At 40.9% G+C, this 17,090-nt stretch overlaps 1 protein-coding gene across 1 annotated transcript in view; it reads right to left on the reverse strand.

Moving 5' to 3' along the window:
* HHAT (hedgehog acyltransferase) overlaps positions 1 to 15,944 on the reverse strand; it is a 179,687-nt gene extending 163,743 nt beyond the window's left edge. The window contains exon 1 of the mRNA XM_085219315.1: positions 15,875 to 15,944. The gene's annotated coding sequence lies outside the window, so the exon portion shown is untranslated. The remainder of the gene's footprint in view (positions 1 to 15,874) is intronic.
* Positions 15,945 to 17,090: the final 1,146 nt, after the last annotated feature.

Genomic DNA, 17,090 nt, shown 5'->3' on the forward strand with positions numbered 1-17,090 from the left:
TAACTGATTTTTAATAATCAATAATTTTTTTCTGAATTGTTCTGAAGATTGTCCTCTGCAAGCCATACTTATTATAATATATCTTGTAGCACCTGACAGTGCAGCGATTCCCTAAGTAAACAAGAGTCACACTCTCTGTTGTGAAGAATTTTCAGTATACAAAGGAATGGCTATAGATTATAAAAGAGCCCTGGATCCTGTATCCACTTTAAAGCTATATGGTGAAAAAAAAGAAGACTCTTATGAAGGAAACTAAAAGAATAAAATCTACTAAAGAGCTTCTTAATTGTGATTGTAAAAGTGTGAAGATTATACCAGATAGTGAAATGAATGCATGAAAATTGAAACAAAAAAAAATGTGAGTTGGAAGAAACCTCCAAAGGTCAGCAGTTAGCCTGTCCTCCAGCTCAAGTGCTTCAGAAGAGCTGTAGCTTTGCCTAGTCAAGTCTGGGGAGGTTTCAAGGAAGAAGATGGAGTTTTTCCCAAATGTCCCATTTGAAAAATGATATTCCAATAGATTTAATTAATTTACCAATGAAAGCTTCCAAGAAAGAAGCTAGAAAAATCTAAAAGAGTGTGAAGAGCATTTAGGGAGGCTGAATGGCTCACAAGGATCTGCACCATATGCACACATTCATATGGTTGACTTGTAACACATTCTGGTGAGAAATCTCTGAGGATTTTCAGACAAATCACTGCACTTATCAGAATATGGCCTTTTGGAGAAACAGATGCCAAATGGACTTCTCCATTCTCTATATGGAGCTCTATATACACTCATGTATTTTTCTATACATACATGCATGCACATGAAGATTTTCTGTAGCAAGAAACAATCAAAGCACTCTCTGTAGATCTGCATTGACAATAGAAAAAAATTCACAAAAATATTTTGAGTACATTGGCAATTTTGGTAGCCCTTATTACACTATATGTTTATGCCAGTAGGTTTAAATAAACCTTTGCAGAAAGACTGATTTGTGTGTCGTTGAGTGTACAGGCATAGGGCTATATGCCACTTTAAAGTGTGGAGAGTTAATCTCATAACTTCAGACAGTATTAAGGTGAAAAAATATTCTGAAAAGATACCATAAGCAATTTGATAGGTAAGCATTCATATTGACCATACTGATGCAACTAAGGGTTTGAGTACCTGTTTTTGATGTCACATTAGACTTTTCCTTCTGATTCCCACTCCATATTGTGTTGAGAGATAAGACTGAATACCTAAGACTGAAACTGGACAAAGACACTCCAAATGTTTTAATCACAGTGTTCCCATAGCTGCCTCGCCTTAGTAATTAGTTGGAAAAGACAGATCCCCTGTGGGACTGACTTCAGCTGCTTTTTTTTTTTTTTTTTAAACACTGAAAGCACAATGGAATAAATAAGAAGCTTGTCATGACAACCCTGTTAATATTTCCATTGATACAAGATGCTCCCTCAGTAGGCCTACGAGTGACCACATAAGGAAAAGATCAAGCACTTGAGGTGCGTGTCTGTATTACAGCTGTAATATTCTGCAGAAGTGGCTAAGCTGGCATTAAATGAGTTTGATCCAATGCTAGACACAGTCAAACTGCAGATGAGCCTGCCAAGAAGTGGGGTAAGCTCTCTGTTCATCTCTAGGCCACTGCAATTACATTCATCTCAGTACCTGAGCCAGCTCAGGCATTTCCACAACACACTGGAGAGTGAACATGTCCTTGGGAGCGAAGTGAAGAATGTGTCAAGTTGAAAGAAAATGAAAACCTCACCAGTACAAATATAAAAAAGTTCTAACTTGACTACTCCATGTGCGGTTGTACTAGAAAGTCTACTTAAATCTGACTCTTTGAAAAGGTCAGTAAGTACTGTTGCAGTTGGTGGACTTCCATCCATGGCTACTGAGATTTATTAAGAAGCTTAATTTTTCCAAGAAAGAATTACCAAAGAAAAGATGCTGCCAATTTTCTGTTTTCTACAAAAACACTGAGTCTAGATCATTAGAATAGCACTACATCTCTTCTGAAATTTCTGCTGTCCTGCAGAGGATCAAATTATATTTCCAGCTTGAACAGTATTTATGCTATGTATTAGCACAGAGGCTGAGAATTTTAAATGGAATCTGATCACACAATTGGATTTGAGAGGACATCTCAGGGACTTCGGCAAGTATACAAGCGCAATGAGTTCTTGCAGTATGATCATGACAGTGGTCAGGATGTGTCCTCAGAGTCATCACAACTAAGACCCATATGAGAGTGTGGAAGGCTTTTGGATGTACGTAAGATTATCTTTTTAATTTTTTTTTCTGGACACATGAAGAATTATGTATAAGATACAGCCAAAAGTAAAGTTTGCATGATTAAGGAATACAAAATGTTGCATCTCGTTGTATTTAGCTTAATGGAATTATTTGGCTATTCTACCAAAACTGTTTAGTCCATCTCTTTGGAAAGGGCAAGTAGACTAAGCAGATGTACTTCTGGTAAGTTTCTGCTGTATGTATAGGCATTGCTTTTTTTAAAGCTATACAATGTATTAAAAAGACCCAATTTTCTACTTGCATCTTTTGGAGTAATGAGTAACTCAGAAGAAGTGAGAGCCATGTGTAACACTGATGAAGTGAAACTCATTTCCACAACACCAGCTTCTGAGGGACCTGCAATTTGTACTTCTGCAGCCTTTTCAAATCCCATCCCCACAAACACAGACTGCTCTGCGAATGAAGTTACTCTGAGCCCTGCACAAATCCATCAAGACTATCCAGCATGGAGACAGATTTGATACGGATCAGTTGTACACACAGAAATGTGGATACAGTCACTTGCTGAAGAAAACCTCAGCTACAGATTTTCCAGAAACTAAAGAAACACAGTAAGTAAAATGAAACTGCATGCTTGTCTGATTTTTAAACTTTTTGCTCAAGGCTCTGCTGTTAGCCCATATCATGCACAAAATACTGGAATGGGCAAATCTCTGGTCTGACCCACTACAGCTACTCTTAGTTTAAAAAGGGAGAGAAAGTGGACTGTCTTTTAGCCAGTGGGATTTACAGCCATCGTGAGAAAATATGCAATTGCCTTTCATTCTGGTTTCATTCACCATTGCAGTCCTTCTCCACTTTTCTGCCTGTGTGAAGCTTAATTAATTTTCTGTAGAGAGTGAATGAATGCAACACCAAAGCTTCTGACCTCTAGCTGCTCATTCCGCTGGACACATACTCGCTATTTAGCCTCCCAAATCTACAGTTTTAAACAAAAGAGAAGTCATACTCTGCCTCAGCATACTGCCCTGGAATTAAAGTCACAATTTAGTACTCGTGCCATTTTGTATTTTAATTTTGTGTTGTTCATTTAGTTTAACTTTACAGAGTTAAGCAATGGGATATAAAAGACTATTCAGACCCAGGCAACAGAGAACAAAAAAGTGCAGTTAGCTCTAAGTATAAGTTGTTGGTGGAGAGCTTAAAGAAGAACCATGGCAGACTGGGTGAAACCACATCTCCCATCTAGATGATGGTAGATGAGTACCCCAGAGCACTATGCTACAGGAATATATACAGTTTGTGCTTTAGCATGAGGTTTCATGATGTAAGTACATCCACAAATAGCAGTAGAGGAGCAGGGCCCTCTCCTAGGTCTCTGCTCTCCTCACAGAACCTTTCTCTGCTCTCTGCTACAAGAGGGTACATACATTCCCCTTCATTTAGCTTTATGAGATTTGTCAGGCAGTGTCCTATATCGACTTCCAATCTTTCATCTGAAATGGAGAAGGCAAGCATCACTCAACCAGCTGACAATAGGGGGGGGAAGCTTTGATATGCTAACTTAGTAAAACCCAACATCCTAGTTGCAAATCCTCTGTAATCCCATGTTATCAGAAGGAATCCCCAGTTGTTTGAGAATCAGGAAGCTTTCTGCTATTATTCTCTCTAACATCCACGCTTCCCCTGCTGCTTTGCTTTTCTTGTGCAGCACAGCAGCATGTGGAAAACCCTGAAACTGAACTGTTGATAACATCACGCCTTTAACAAACTTGCAGACTGATGGATTCCTACCAGAAACTGTGTTCACTGAGCAAGCTGTAAATTTAGAAAGGTAGTCATGTAGCTTGACTGAAGGAAATGTAATTCAAGAACTGATTACATAGTTAGATAAATGCCTGACAGGACCAGCTGTAGTAAAGAATAAGCTCTCAACATCTCTCCTAATGGAGTGTGGGTCTTCCTAAAAAGAAAAAAAAAAATGTTTCTATTATTCCCATCTTTTACCAGAATGTGCTATCATAGCGTTTCACCAGGATACGCATGAAGAAATAGGAAAAACAGCATACTCGTAAGTATGACAATGTCAATTCAAGATAATTGGGAAAAAAAGTACTTCTAGGATTTCAAACAGGTCCATTAAGTCACAGTATCATCCATCAGATATTTGAAGAAAACTCTGCTGGAGTGAAACTACCGTTGCTGTAGATCACAAACCCTAAATGCAACGTGTGACGATGGAAACTGTAATCCCCATGGGAAAAACATGCTCCAGCTAACACTGCTATAAATGTTTTTAGACGTCTCTCTCCCTGCAAGTGTTGTACAGTCTCCTGATCTCTGGAAAAATGGAAATGGTTCTTTCTTTACACAAGATCCTGCACGCTAAGGTCTGCAGAGAAAAAAGCAGATCTGTGAGGAGGATCAAGGCTCGCCAGCGAGACCTGCTGTGGGTTTATTCTCTTTCATCACAACTTTGTCTCGGCTGCTTGTTCAGTGAAAGTGACTACCTCCTCTGTCATTACACTGCCCACTTTCACAGCAGACACTTTCTTAACCCAGATTTTCTGCGTATTTTACCTCTTTTTCGCTTCCTCTCCTGTTTAAGCCTTTGCCTTCAAAGCAGATGCCCCAGCATGGCATGGACCCTTCGGGCAGCCTCCTGCTGCCATGGGGACCCATCTGGGTGCTGCCAAATGCAGCCCTTCAATGAGAGAAGCAGCAAGGCAAGAGGAAACAGTGCCCAAGAGGTTGCCAGCTTCTCTCCCTGCCAGCGCCCATCCTGGTCGTCATGGAGTGCAATATGACATGCCCCTGCTGAGCCACAGCCTGCAAGTGACAGCTATGTGGGACACCAGTCATACCATCACTTCTGTAGGCTCCCCACTGAGCTGCAGTGACCAAAACACCATTTCAAAGCCTCATCTCACATCTTTGGGGATGACAAGGCTGGAAAGTGCCAAGCCCCACTGTCCCCCCAGAGAAGGCCCTGTAGGGCCACATAGGTTGCTATGCTGACCCTCATCACCACCCACTGCTCTCTGTCTAGCGGCAGATATCTTCTCTGGAAGATATCTGGGAGCATGTTTGCACTCAAGGAAATTACTGCTTTGCTGAGCAGCCCCACAGTTTTATCTATGTTCCTTCTGAGAGGAACTAACACAGAATCCCCTAGCCCACTGTATTTCCCTTCACCTGTAGAGAGAATCCCCAAACGAGCTGGTTTGAAGCACTTGTCTTGTCTACTGCTTTTTTAGCTGCTGGTGACAGAGAGAAGTCTCCAGGGAAAATAGCATTTTGAGGGAACTTCAGTTTTACTTTAGCCAGTTCTGACAAATGGCTGAATAAATTTTAGCCCACGTATTAAAAAAAAAAAAAAGAGCCTATTAAAAGACTCTCCTAAGAAAATAGCTTTAAAGTACAGTCACATAGCAATCCATGTATAAAGACCATATAAAAAAATTCCAGACATCCCTCAGTTGTGGTGGCTTAATTTCTGGAAAAGGGTGGCGGGGTTTTTCTGAGTCTCCAGTTATAAGCCCCAAACCCACACTTCCACACTCAGGATATAACAAAGGCCCCTGAAATTGAAACAAAGGGACAAGAGTGACTTTCTTTTTAAGGATCTGCTAGTTGACAGGCTACTACTATGGGAAACAGATGAGAAACACAGACTCCAGCTGAGTTGTGTGAAACAGCCAGTCCCTGTTTTGTTACCAGGCAAAAAGGCAGGCACGTAGAGCTCCTCTTTATTGCTGCTTTTTCTCTTACGCTCTGCTTTATGTTCTTGTTACGAATTGTGAGGCATTAATATTGAGGGGGAAACCATCCTGTCCATCCCTCTGCACACCACCAGAGGCAGGGCAGAGTTAGTGCCCTGCCAAAATGCATGGGAGGGACAGAACACAGAGCTCGACTCCTGCTGTGTGCAGGAGGGCACAGGCATGCACAGGGAAGGGCACTTGAAATGGCATGAAAAGCAAATTGGTCCATGGGGAACTTAAGAGTCTGGGACAATCAGCTGGTTACCACGAGATGGGTGGGACCAGCTCCCACAGAGTTCCTGAGGAGTTTTTTTAAAACAGGAAAGCAAAGTTATTATCTATTTTTGCCGAACAGCTTAACTGAAAAAGGAAGAAACATCAGTCTTACAGATTGTTCATCCAAATATGTTATTCCCTGAAAAGCACGTATTATCTGCATGCTTTAAAATGAGTCACCAGTGTCCTGCTATGTCTGGGGAGTGAACAAATTGAAGAGCCAAATGCGTCTCACAGCAGTAAGAAGCAGGATTACTAAAGGGCTGATTTAGTTCTGGCACAGGTTACCAAGGGAGTCTGCACATTGCCATCCTTGTAGATTTTTAGGAATGAATTAGATAAACAGCTGCCAAAAATGGTGTAAATTAGGAGGGAAGGAGTGCATTTTGCAATGTCATATGGCTCTACATAGCTCTGAAGAGATCCTTCAAAAAGACACTGCATTTCATTATCAATCACAAGAAAAAAAAAAAAAAACCCACTTCCTATATGTTTTCTACCAGTTAGAGCATACTTTGAGTAATTATTTCCATGTTACTCAGAAATTGTTTTCATTGGACAAATTTGCATCATGAATTTGCCTATATTAGCAGCAACAAATATGCCACTACCTACCTATGTAATAACTCACTCTGAAGAAGAAACACAACATACATTAGCAGACCTGGTATAAGAATTTACCTTCCATACAGAAAAAGGTACTTGGTTTTGTTAATTGGTTAATGATGCAGAAAACCCATTCTTGACCATTGGCCTATTTATATAGTAGCTGCAGTGTTAAGACTGCAACGTTAAGACTGTTGGTGAAATATTTGCAGGATAACTTGACCACACAGATGTTGTTAATGTCCGAGTGCTGTAAATATAAACTAACTGACATTTAAGCCATAGAATAAATTGTCCCCAGTGCATGTGGGATGTACAAAACAACTAAGCAGCTGGATTTATAAATGGCTAGCATCAGGAATTGCTTTTTGGTACTTAATCCCAAATGTTTTTTTCTTTTCACTTTTTGTTCACCTGCTTCTGCCAGGGCAAGGAAACCACGTGGAAAAAGAAGAAAAAAAAAAAAAAAACAAAACCAAAAAACACCAACAAGATGTTACTTTGCATGAGGATTTTAGAAACAGAAGATTATTGATGCTGCACTCTGGCTTCAGCAAAAATAAAACAGTGGAGTTTTCTTTCATAACTTAAATGCAAGTGTAAGAGATGAAGCCAGGAAAAAGTCACAAATATTATCTGGCTTTTATCTAGTCTCAGTCTAATTCGATAGTCCACATGCTGGGTCCACAGCCTCTGGTGGAGACGAACACTGCATCCCAGAATACAGCCAGGTTGCTTGGTGGCAGTAAACAGTAAGCTTAGTTCATCTTTTCCTTTGTCTCTGTGAGCCTTCACGCCCACTGGCCTTTGAGAAATCCTTATTCTACATCTTTGAATCTGTTCACAGTGTGTGGTATATGACTTTTAAGCAGAGCTATATGATCTCTGTTATGGAATGCTGTTAAATTCCTGGTCAAAGGAGGATCAGCAAGTCAGAGGTGCAAAGGACCATACTCCCAGTGGGTAAAGAAAAAAGTCAAAATACTTTAACTATCATATGGACCCTATCCTAGAAAATATCCTCTCCTTAGTGATGAGAAGCTAGGAGATGATCCAGCTGAACCAAGAATGGTACAGTGAGTAAAAAGGCTAAGAGAGCGGGTGTGTTTGCCAGCCATTGAACTAAAGATAGAAGGCTCTGTTTATGCATTGACACAGAATATCTAAATACATGAAAAGGAGGCATTTTCCACTGTCTACAAAAGGAGAAATTCTGGAAGAGGGATTGATGCCAAGTATTTTTCTAAACTTGATGTGTTAGAAGGGCCCTGGCAACTGCCTTTAGAAAAACAGCTCCCGTTTGCACATATTCACCAACCTTTTTGGGAGACAGTTTCTTCAGACCGCCATTTGGGCTGTGCTTGGCACCTGAGTCATTTTGCTGGAAAATACAACATGTTTTTGTTACTGTAGAAGGTAGTAAGGTTTACAAAGATTATGTTTTGGTCTGGGGAAAAACCATAGAAGTGCATGACTGGAGACTTCAAATAGGAAGAGCAGAAGTTTCTGGCTAAAGCTAAACAAGCGAAAGTAAAAACTCTAATGGAAATAACATACTTAGGAGAAAAATTAACACAGCAAGGAATACAAGAAAGTCTCAGTACAGCTGAGGGCAATGTAAACTCACTTGGCTCAACAGACAAGGAAATGGAATGAAGATTCAATAGAATTTTGAGATACAAAGCAGTATTTGTATGTAATTTGGGTAAAACAATTCATTAGGATTTCAGCTAAACAAGGCAGGCCCACTGCCTATCACACAGACAGCAATTTTTGAAAAGTTTGGAGCGTTTGCCTATGACTGGATGAACGTATGATAAGCAAGCTGCCACTTTGCACTAGGAAAGATGTTTTTAAAAATGAGAAGCTGTAGAGCACTACAAACAACAACTTGCTTTGACCGTTAAGCAATGACCTCAGATATTTCTTCCAATAACACAATGGCTCAAAGGTGATCACACAATGCCCTTCTTAGTTCCTGCAACATGTCCAGTTAGCACGTACTCCCAGGTTGTCTGTGCCTTTCAGCCGTGACCTTGTGTCAGCTGTGCCACCAGATGAGTTTGTAGGGTTTACTTGTTGCTGTGATCTTTAATGGTGAGCTACTTAGATTTAAGGATTCTATTACGATGCGTGCTATGAACTATGATGCCTTGCTATGAAACCTGCTGGATTTGGACAATAAGAAGGCTCAGGTCTATCGCAGTGCAAAGATCAGGAGATGCAGGAAAAGTCAGTAGAAGGGAAAGTTCACCTCTCTTAAGGTCATTCTGAGACCAATCGTCTTGTGAAACTCAGTTTAACCACGCTGTAGATTTTTATACATAATGTGTCATCTGTCTTCACTGATCTTCTGAATTCCAGTTTCACTTAAAAACACATGCCAGATCAGTTTGAACTCTCGGTTGCACAATCCCAGTGATCTGTCTGACAGATTGCTCCCAAGAAGCCCAGTATCGCCCGTATGGCGCCTGCATGTTCTTCACACACTGCCCAAGGAGAGTACAACAGGCAATGCCAAAGCAAATAGTCTGACATTCTTTGTATAGATCAGCAACATGTCTTTCATTAAAATTTGCTGTGGCCACAGTCGTGATATTATTTTTTTTAGCAATTGTAACACAGCTGATCTCTTGAATTACAGACTGGTGAGGAGGGATCCCTGCACAAGCAAAACAAAGGGAACTGTGCAAACACTGACTCATAGAGGAATAAATTGGTGATTTTTCTAGCAAACTAAGTAACAGTGAAAACTGGAAGCAGACATCTGATACCTACGGTTTCTAAAATAAATTCCTTTCTTCTAAAGGAGGAAAAAAAGCCTAAGCAGGGAGACCAAATCTTTCAAACTCATGCATTAACTGCAGGAACCTAATTTACATACACAAGTACGTGCAACCTGGCCCCCATTCTCAAGATTAGATTGGAAAATTACACCTCTAAGATATTTACATGTTCCACAAACAAAACATATTTACCACAGAAACAAGACCATATATAGGAGTAAGGCTATGAAACAGGATAGAAACAAGTGCAGGAAGGATCAAGATCCAGCAGCAGAAGGATGCAGCTGTCAACTTAAGACTGAGCTTCCAGTTGTATTTATGCATCTGTAAGGACTAGGAAGATTCACAGAGTCTCTTCAGTAGAGGATTTTCCTACATCATGGTCAGAATCTGGTCATCGTGGACGCTGTGTTAACATCAGGTTCTTAATGAGGGAATTGTATATTTTAAGCCAAACAAACTCTTGGGATTTATGCTCAATCCCAACCCTTTGGTCACACAAATTCTTTAATTTCCATTTAACTGCCATTTGAAGTGCATGTGAGTAGTTTGTACAACAGATACACAAGCACATTCTCACCATCCAACCAACTTTGAAGACTTTGTTCACAATATATTCCTGGTACCAAAACTTTGCCACCAAAAGTAGGATTTCTACCTCCAGCTCGTATCTGAGAATAAGGCTGGACTAGCGGGATTCTCTTTGAGTTTTCCTTGCCAATGCTGAGGTCAGCCTGTAAGACCTGTATCAATACCCGCTCCAACAAGTGTACCCATGAGACTAGCGAGCACCATCAAAACTGGCTGTTCACTGCAAAGCCACTTGTTAACCTGCTACACAGCAAATACAGAACTCTCCCCCAGTCTCCAAAACATAACACACTGCTGATACTAAAGCACCACATTTCTTATTTCCTTATATTTATAGATCCCTCCTGTGTGGTTTGTTTGGTTTGTTTTTTTGGGGGGGGCTTTTTTTTTTTCTTTTTTTTTTTTTTTTTTCCTCAATCCTTTCCTTTGTTTTGCCATACTTCAATATGAAAAATTTTGGAAGTGTTGCTACCAACACAATAACATCCCCTAAACCTGTTCACAGATACCTCCTCTGCCCTAAAATCTCTTAATCGTTACTATAATTTTTTGCCTATACAAAGATCTTTAGACATTAATAGATACTGCATGCTTTACCCTTGAGTAATTTTGTAAGGCAATTTGAAAATCTTAGGCAAATTTCTTTATGTTACTAGATGCTACAGTGACACTCTCTATGACAGATACATTTTCAGAGTCATGTCTCTCATTTTAGCAGGTTAACCAATTCTGTTTTAAGTAATTAATCTGAAAAAAAAGTTTATTTGGCTCAATCCTGAAGCGTTCTGCTCCAAGTGGTGGTGATACATACCAACACAGACAGTGAATGGATAGCTAACTTATTCCACAATATTTTCTTTTATAACGTAAGAGCAAAAACTTCACACCATTCACGTCAGCATTTCCCATAGGGCCAAAACATAATCCTGAAAATTCTGCGAATTGCTAAGGATATTATATGCTGAGGATAAGATTACAGAGAAACAATGCAGCCATTTTGAGCTGAGCTTTCCCACAGTGAAAGGTTCAGTGGGGCCCAGCTGGTTGTTTTGACTTCAGACACTGACTCAGGGATTGGAAAGTTGGACACCAAGGGTGGAGTAGAGAAACAATTTGGCAGGCAAAAGGAAAAAGTTAACCTTTTTCAGTCCACTTGCTGTGTACTGCACCTACCAGCCACAGCAGGGTCTAAAAGCAGATTAGCTTCTGTATGTACTGGGCTTAGTGGCATGCAAGTGGTTACGATACCTTGTTTTGCTCCTCCTTCATTTATGCTCTGCCTTAAGCTGACCTGGAAGCAGTTTTTGTAGAATGTATATTTTAGAGGGGTTTGATCCCATTTTAAAGTCTCAGTAGTGCCATAGCAAATAACTGATAGTTATAACTACTGAATAAGATCTCAGGGAACCATCTATATATATATATTTTTTAAAATATTCTCTTTTTTTTTTTTTCTTTCTGTGCATTTGAAGTTTATTCTGAATGTTTCATGTTTTAGAATAAAAGCAAACATTCTTTTGGCTGGTACCTTGACAGCAGAACAGCTATTTTAGTTGACGTGGTATTGCTTTTTTCCCCCCTACACAGCATAGTGTTTGCTTACTGCTGCACCTTTCCCAGCCAACACATGTTCAGTAACACACAGAGCACTGCTTCTGACTCGCTCCAGAGCACGAGATGTGGGCTCAGGGGAAGCATCCCCACGCAGGGGCTACCATGGAGGACTGCAAGGGCAGGTCAGCAAGCAGCAGGAGCCCAGGCAGCTGCCCCAGCATGAGCTCTTGCCGTGCCCTCCCGCTGGCGAGGCAGCAGCTGGGCTTTCCAGCTGTGCACAGGGCTGCTGTTACGGCCCCGGCGCACAGCAGCGGGCAGGAGGCCAGCAGACACCTACTCACTGATTTATAGGCATCGCTTTGTTGTGCATTCCTGCTGCCTGCAGGATCCTGCTGACTTTACACATGCTTAGCTCCCAGTAAGATCAGTGGCAACTTCGCCTTCATTGAGATCGTAATCCCAGAGCCTCCAAGAGGGAATATCGGCAGACAGTGCCAAACCACTTGGTATTCTGTGTTTAGAAGGCTGTGCAGGCAGCAGCCGGGAGTAATTCAGGGTGTATTTGCTGCTGCAGTGCGGCGCTGGCAGGAGTGCCTAACCTCCTGGTGCATCAGCTTGCCCAGCTGGGAACACAGGCTGCGATGGGTGTGAATTCCCGTCTGGAAAGCGCGCTGAGATGCTTCTGAGAGGAGAACAATTGTTTCTACAGAGTTATTGTTCTCTGAAGAGAATTATTGCTTTTACAACTGAGAGCAATCTGCTTGAAACAGTTTTCTGTCTTAGCCTCTCTCCTTTTTTTCTTCTGAAGTATTTTTATTTTATTTTTTTTATACCGAGGAAATACACCTCAAAGGCATTATTAGTAACATGTTTTCTTTCCTCTTTCTGAAATCCCACTTTTCAGTGTTCTTTCACTCTCCAGTCCAAGGTTAGTGAGTACTGACAAATACTATCAACACATCTCGACAAAGAATAAAGTTCTGTCTGGAGACATTTTGCTCCCTCAAAAACGTTGAGCTAAGAGAGCTAAAGAAGAAGCGGGGGTGGGGGAAGAAAGAGAGAAATGAGAAACATTTCCAAACATAACATAAAAGGTCTTGCCTTAAGACCATGGATTTCCTTTTTGGTACTTTCAAAGAATGCGTCTTTAGTTCTCTTTGGCTGTGTGACCAACAGTTGTGGGGTGTGTCTGTGGTTTTCTTCTCTTCACAGTAACGCTATTGTTCAGAAACTGCAGCCAATTTATGGAAAGAGGTGGAATGTTTATGTAACTTACTTTGCTTTAGACAAGAAATAAAAAAAAAAAAAAAAGACTGGTGGAGGAAGGCCAGTCAAAACAGGATTTTTCTTCCTTTCTGGACACAGATGTTGGGGGAAAAAAGCCAGCTCTGTCTTCGCGTTAAGCAAAACAGCATTTCCATTTTTAGACACTTTTTTTAATTAAGTAGGTCACAAAAACAAAACCAGCCATTAGATTAGTGCTGTAATTTACTTGCTTCAAAATGTGCCATGTTTGAGAGCTGCTCTGTTGACATGCTTACAACACTATAAACTGAGAAATAGATATATTAGGGTCAGATGATAGCACTTTTGCCTAGACTGCTGTGTCCCAAACATATAGTTGGCAAGTACTGCTAGACTGCAGATGGTGAGTGTCTCTTTGTCACTAGAATGGTGTTCCCTGCCATTTCCAAATTAGCTGAGCTACAAATATGATTTGCAATTGCAAACTGAAGCAAGGTAGCCAAAAGAATGAATCGTCTTATTTATGTGTCCCCACTGTCCATGTTGGAAAAGCAGAAAAATTAGGAGAAATTAGATTTCCGCCTCATCTTCTTAGTACCCTAACACTTTGCTTGACCTCTTCTCTAACCAGAATACTGATTCAAAATCTTTAGGTCAAATTCAGCTTTTCTAATTGGGAGAAAAAATAAATCTATTTACTTCAAAGATTTTGATTCAGTAAGAATAGGGATCTTTAAATCTTAGGGCATCCTCAGGTGGCTTCTCAGAGTTTACAACAATGCAGGTTGAGCCCAATCTGAGCTAGGCAGGTGCAACTCACCTGAGGCCAACAAGCTCCATCAAAAGTGTCTCAAAACGTGATTTTTAATGTAAGAAAATTTCCAGCCACCACTCAACGCCATCACAAAACATATCCTGCTCATGCTGCAGTGCCACCAGCATGAAACCAAGCGGGCATCCAGCCAGGCTTTACAGACACCAGCACTGGCAAGACTGAAATAGTGTCTAAATTCAAAATTTGTTCTTTGTCTCAGACTTACACACGGAAGTCTCACAAAAACAACATAGAAAATATTATAAATAGAAAACAGAATAAAATTTGGTGGATCAAAACCCCAAATGAATGTAGCGTTTTGTTAAGCCACAAAAAACACAGAGCTCAAGAGAGACTGAGGGAACTGCCCCTGCCAAAATGTTTCAGCTTCAACAGGGAGAACAATTTCTGGAGGAAGATTCTGCTTCTATAATTATCTGATCCTTTGCCTCACTAAGACCACCAGTTTATTGCATTGGACCAATAAAGGCTTTTCAGGCGCCAATAATGTTCAAGAGATTCCATCTTAGCCCAGCACTCAGGTGCCAGAGCACTCTCAACCTACTACCAAACCCCTAAGCTTTTCAATTTCTCTGAAAAGCAGGGCTGCACCAGCATCAGAGAGGAAATTGTTCCAGCAACATTATTCAACTTGAAACCCCTACTCGAGTGTGCAGAGTTTATTTGACCCAATGGGCCAGATTGAGCTGTGATTGCCTTACCTCCTCGCCAACTGCAACAGAATTGCACAAGCGTGAGCGGAGTCTGGTCCAACAACAAGTAATCTGCCATATGGAAGCTACTGAGCAGACATCTGCAGGACATTGAAAGTGCTTTTCTATATACAGCACAGAGTGCTACAGTTGTGCATTCCACAGAGACCCAGTTTGCAAAGGGATAGAAATGAAACATTACTTAGGGTTTTGGTTTCTTGGCCTTGAAAACTGAAATCTGAAAAGAATTATAGCCCAGTGCCATACCAAATCAGTTATGCAGTCATTCCTGGATTTTCCCATGGAATTTTTACATAAGAATTAGCCTGTATTTGATGCAAACTAATACACACAAAGAACTGTGCTGGTCAGAGGCAAGCCAACTTATAGATGAGTTTCAGAAGTTTTTGAAAACGCATGTAAAAATCAATTATAGTGAAACACACTGCTAAGGATTACTAGAAACGTGATGACAGCTGACTCATTAAAAGCCATCATGCCTTACATCTTGTCCCTGAGAAGGTTTGCAGTACCCTCCCATTCAGACAGTTCTTATCTTCTCTATCAGTGCCTCCCCACCTTGCACACTCTGTCCCACAAACTGGGAAACTGGAAATACCCTTTTCGTCTCCATTTGGACACCTTTGGCTTGAGGCATTGCTGGGGGACGGAGCAAGCTCTGTGCTTTCTCAAGAAATGGGCAACCTTTGATGGGAGGTTGGCTGCTGTCCAGGAACACACAACGAAGAGGCTCCCTGCAGCTTTCTCAGCTCTTTGTGAACCCATGCAGCAGCTGGGCACAATCTGCCCTCACAATGGTTTGTCTGTAACAACACAACCAAATCCAGTCCTAGCATGGAAGAGAAGCACCATCCAACCGGAGGTCAAGTTTTGAATTATAATCATGTCCCTCCAGACTCCAGATATCCGAATCAGCTGCTTCCCCCTCCACTCAGAGCACTGTAGCTAATGTTTCTTTATCCCACCAAGAGTCCAATTGCCTTGAAAGGAGGCAGTTCTTTCAGAAAAGCAAAACTTTTGCCCATGAAAAAGAATGAAGATGACAGCATATTAATCAGGAGGAAGAGTCAGGCAATCAGTCTTTGTTGCTTTGCCTTCATTGCAGGGGACCTGGTGTAAACTTTTAGTGAGCATGACCGTGCAAGACTAGGTCTCTAATTATTTTCTTGCACCCTATTAAAGCATCAAATTCAGTTCTCTAGTCCAGTCACAAGTACCAAAACCACTGCGAGACTCAGATTAGTGTTATCACTGACCTGCAGAGGAATCCTGGAGGGAGCCTCATCCAATTCTTAGATGCGGACACAAAGGCTTTCAGCACAGAATGACTGCAATGGCCTGGCTGAAAAAAGAAAGATGCCTTCCTTGAGTTTGAACCCATTTGAGCCTTTTATGGTTAACTCAAAGCTTTTCTTTCATTGAGCCTAGTGTTGTCACAATTTTCACTGCATTAATCTCTAGAGTTCAAATCCCCCTTTTTAACATGACACTTTGGATGTGAGATGACAAGTGTTAATATTCATTATTCTACTCAGCTATAAATATCCTGAGGTATAGCAACTTACTGGAAAGGACACAACCGAAATTATTTCCTCAGCCCTGCACTTATGTTCAGATCTTAATTACAGATAAGATCTTTCACATACTGGAATGTGCTTGTTGCACTTTTTTGGCACTAGAGTTCACTTAGGCACTTTTATTTCAGTGAATACTTGTAAAGTTAAAATAGTCAGGCATTCCTGTTCACAGTAGGTGACTTGCACATGTATATTTGTGTTCAGTCTACACACCATTCTCCTGTTGCAGTACATGAAGAAAAGCAATCATTCCAGAAGCTATTGGAGTTTCCCTACTGAATTTTTCTTACAGATTATTCTTTTAGCAAGATCTTACTTGCAATGTGTTTTCCCATCGGAGGTGTGCCAGATTTTTGGGGCAATGCTGAACAAAGGTCTCACCACCTTTGTAACACTAAACAGCATTTAGTCTCTTTCATAAACTTGATAGCCTGTAAATCTGAGATGTTCCACGCCCTCTGCATTCCTATGTCGCATACTAAGAGCCTCTTCTTTAATTACAAGGTGTGGCATATCTGGACAAGAGACAGCTAATCCTCCAGATGTGTGTGTGTGTTATTTACATTCACCCTAGAATTTCTCCTGTATGCAAAGCTTTGGCTCTGAGTTGCAAATGTTGAAGCTCACCAACGAAATCTCTAGCTTATGGCCATGTTTTGTATTATTTAATATTCTGGTTTGCTAACAATTAAGTGGAAGTGCTCTGAGCACACCAGATTGAGATCTAAACGTTGGGAGGTATGGGGATCTAGGAGTTTGGCTCATGCTGGTAACTATTAACAAAACTTCAGCTGTCTGCAAACCTAAAACTTCAACCCAAGTTGCATGAGCATCACAGGACCCAGCCCTGTACAGCAGCAGAGCTAAACATGACTGTGACTATCATCAGTGGCTG

The sequence above is a fragment of the Meleagris gallopavo genome, chromosome 2, assembly GCF_905368555.1.
Source record: "Meleagris gallopavo chromosome 2, MGAL_WU_HG_1.1, whole genome shotgun sequence".
Lineage (NCBI taxonomy): Eukaryota > Metazoa > Chordata > Aves > Galliformes > Phasianidae > Meleagris > Meleagris gallopavo.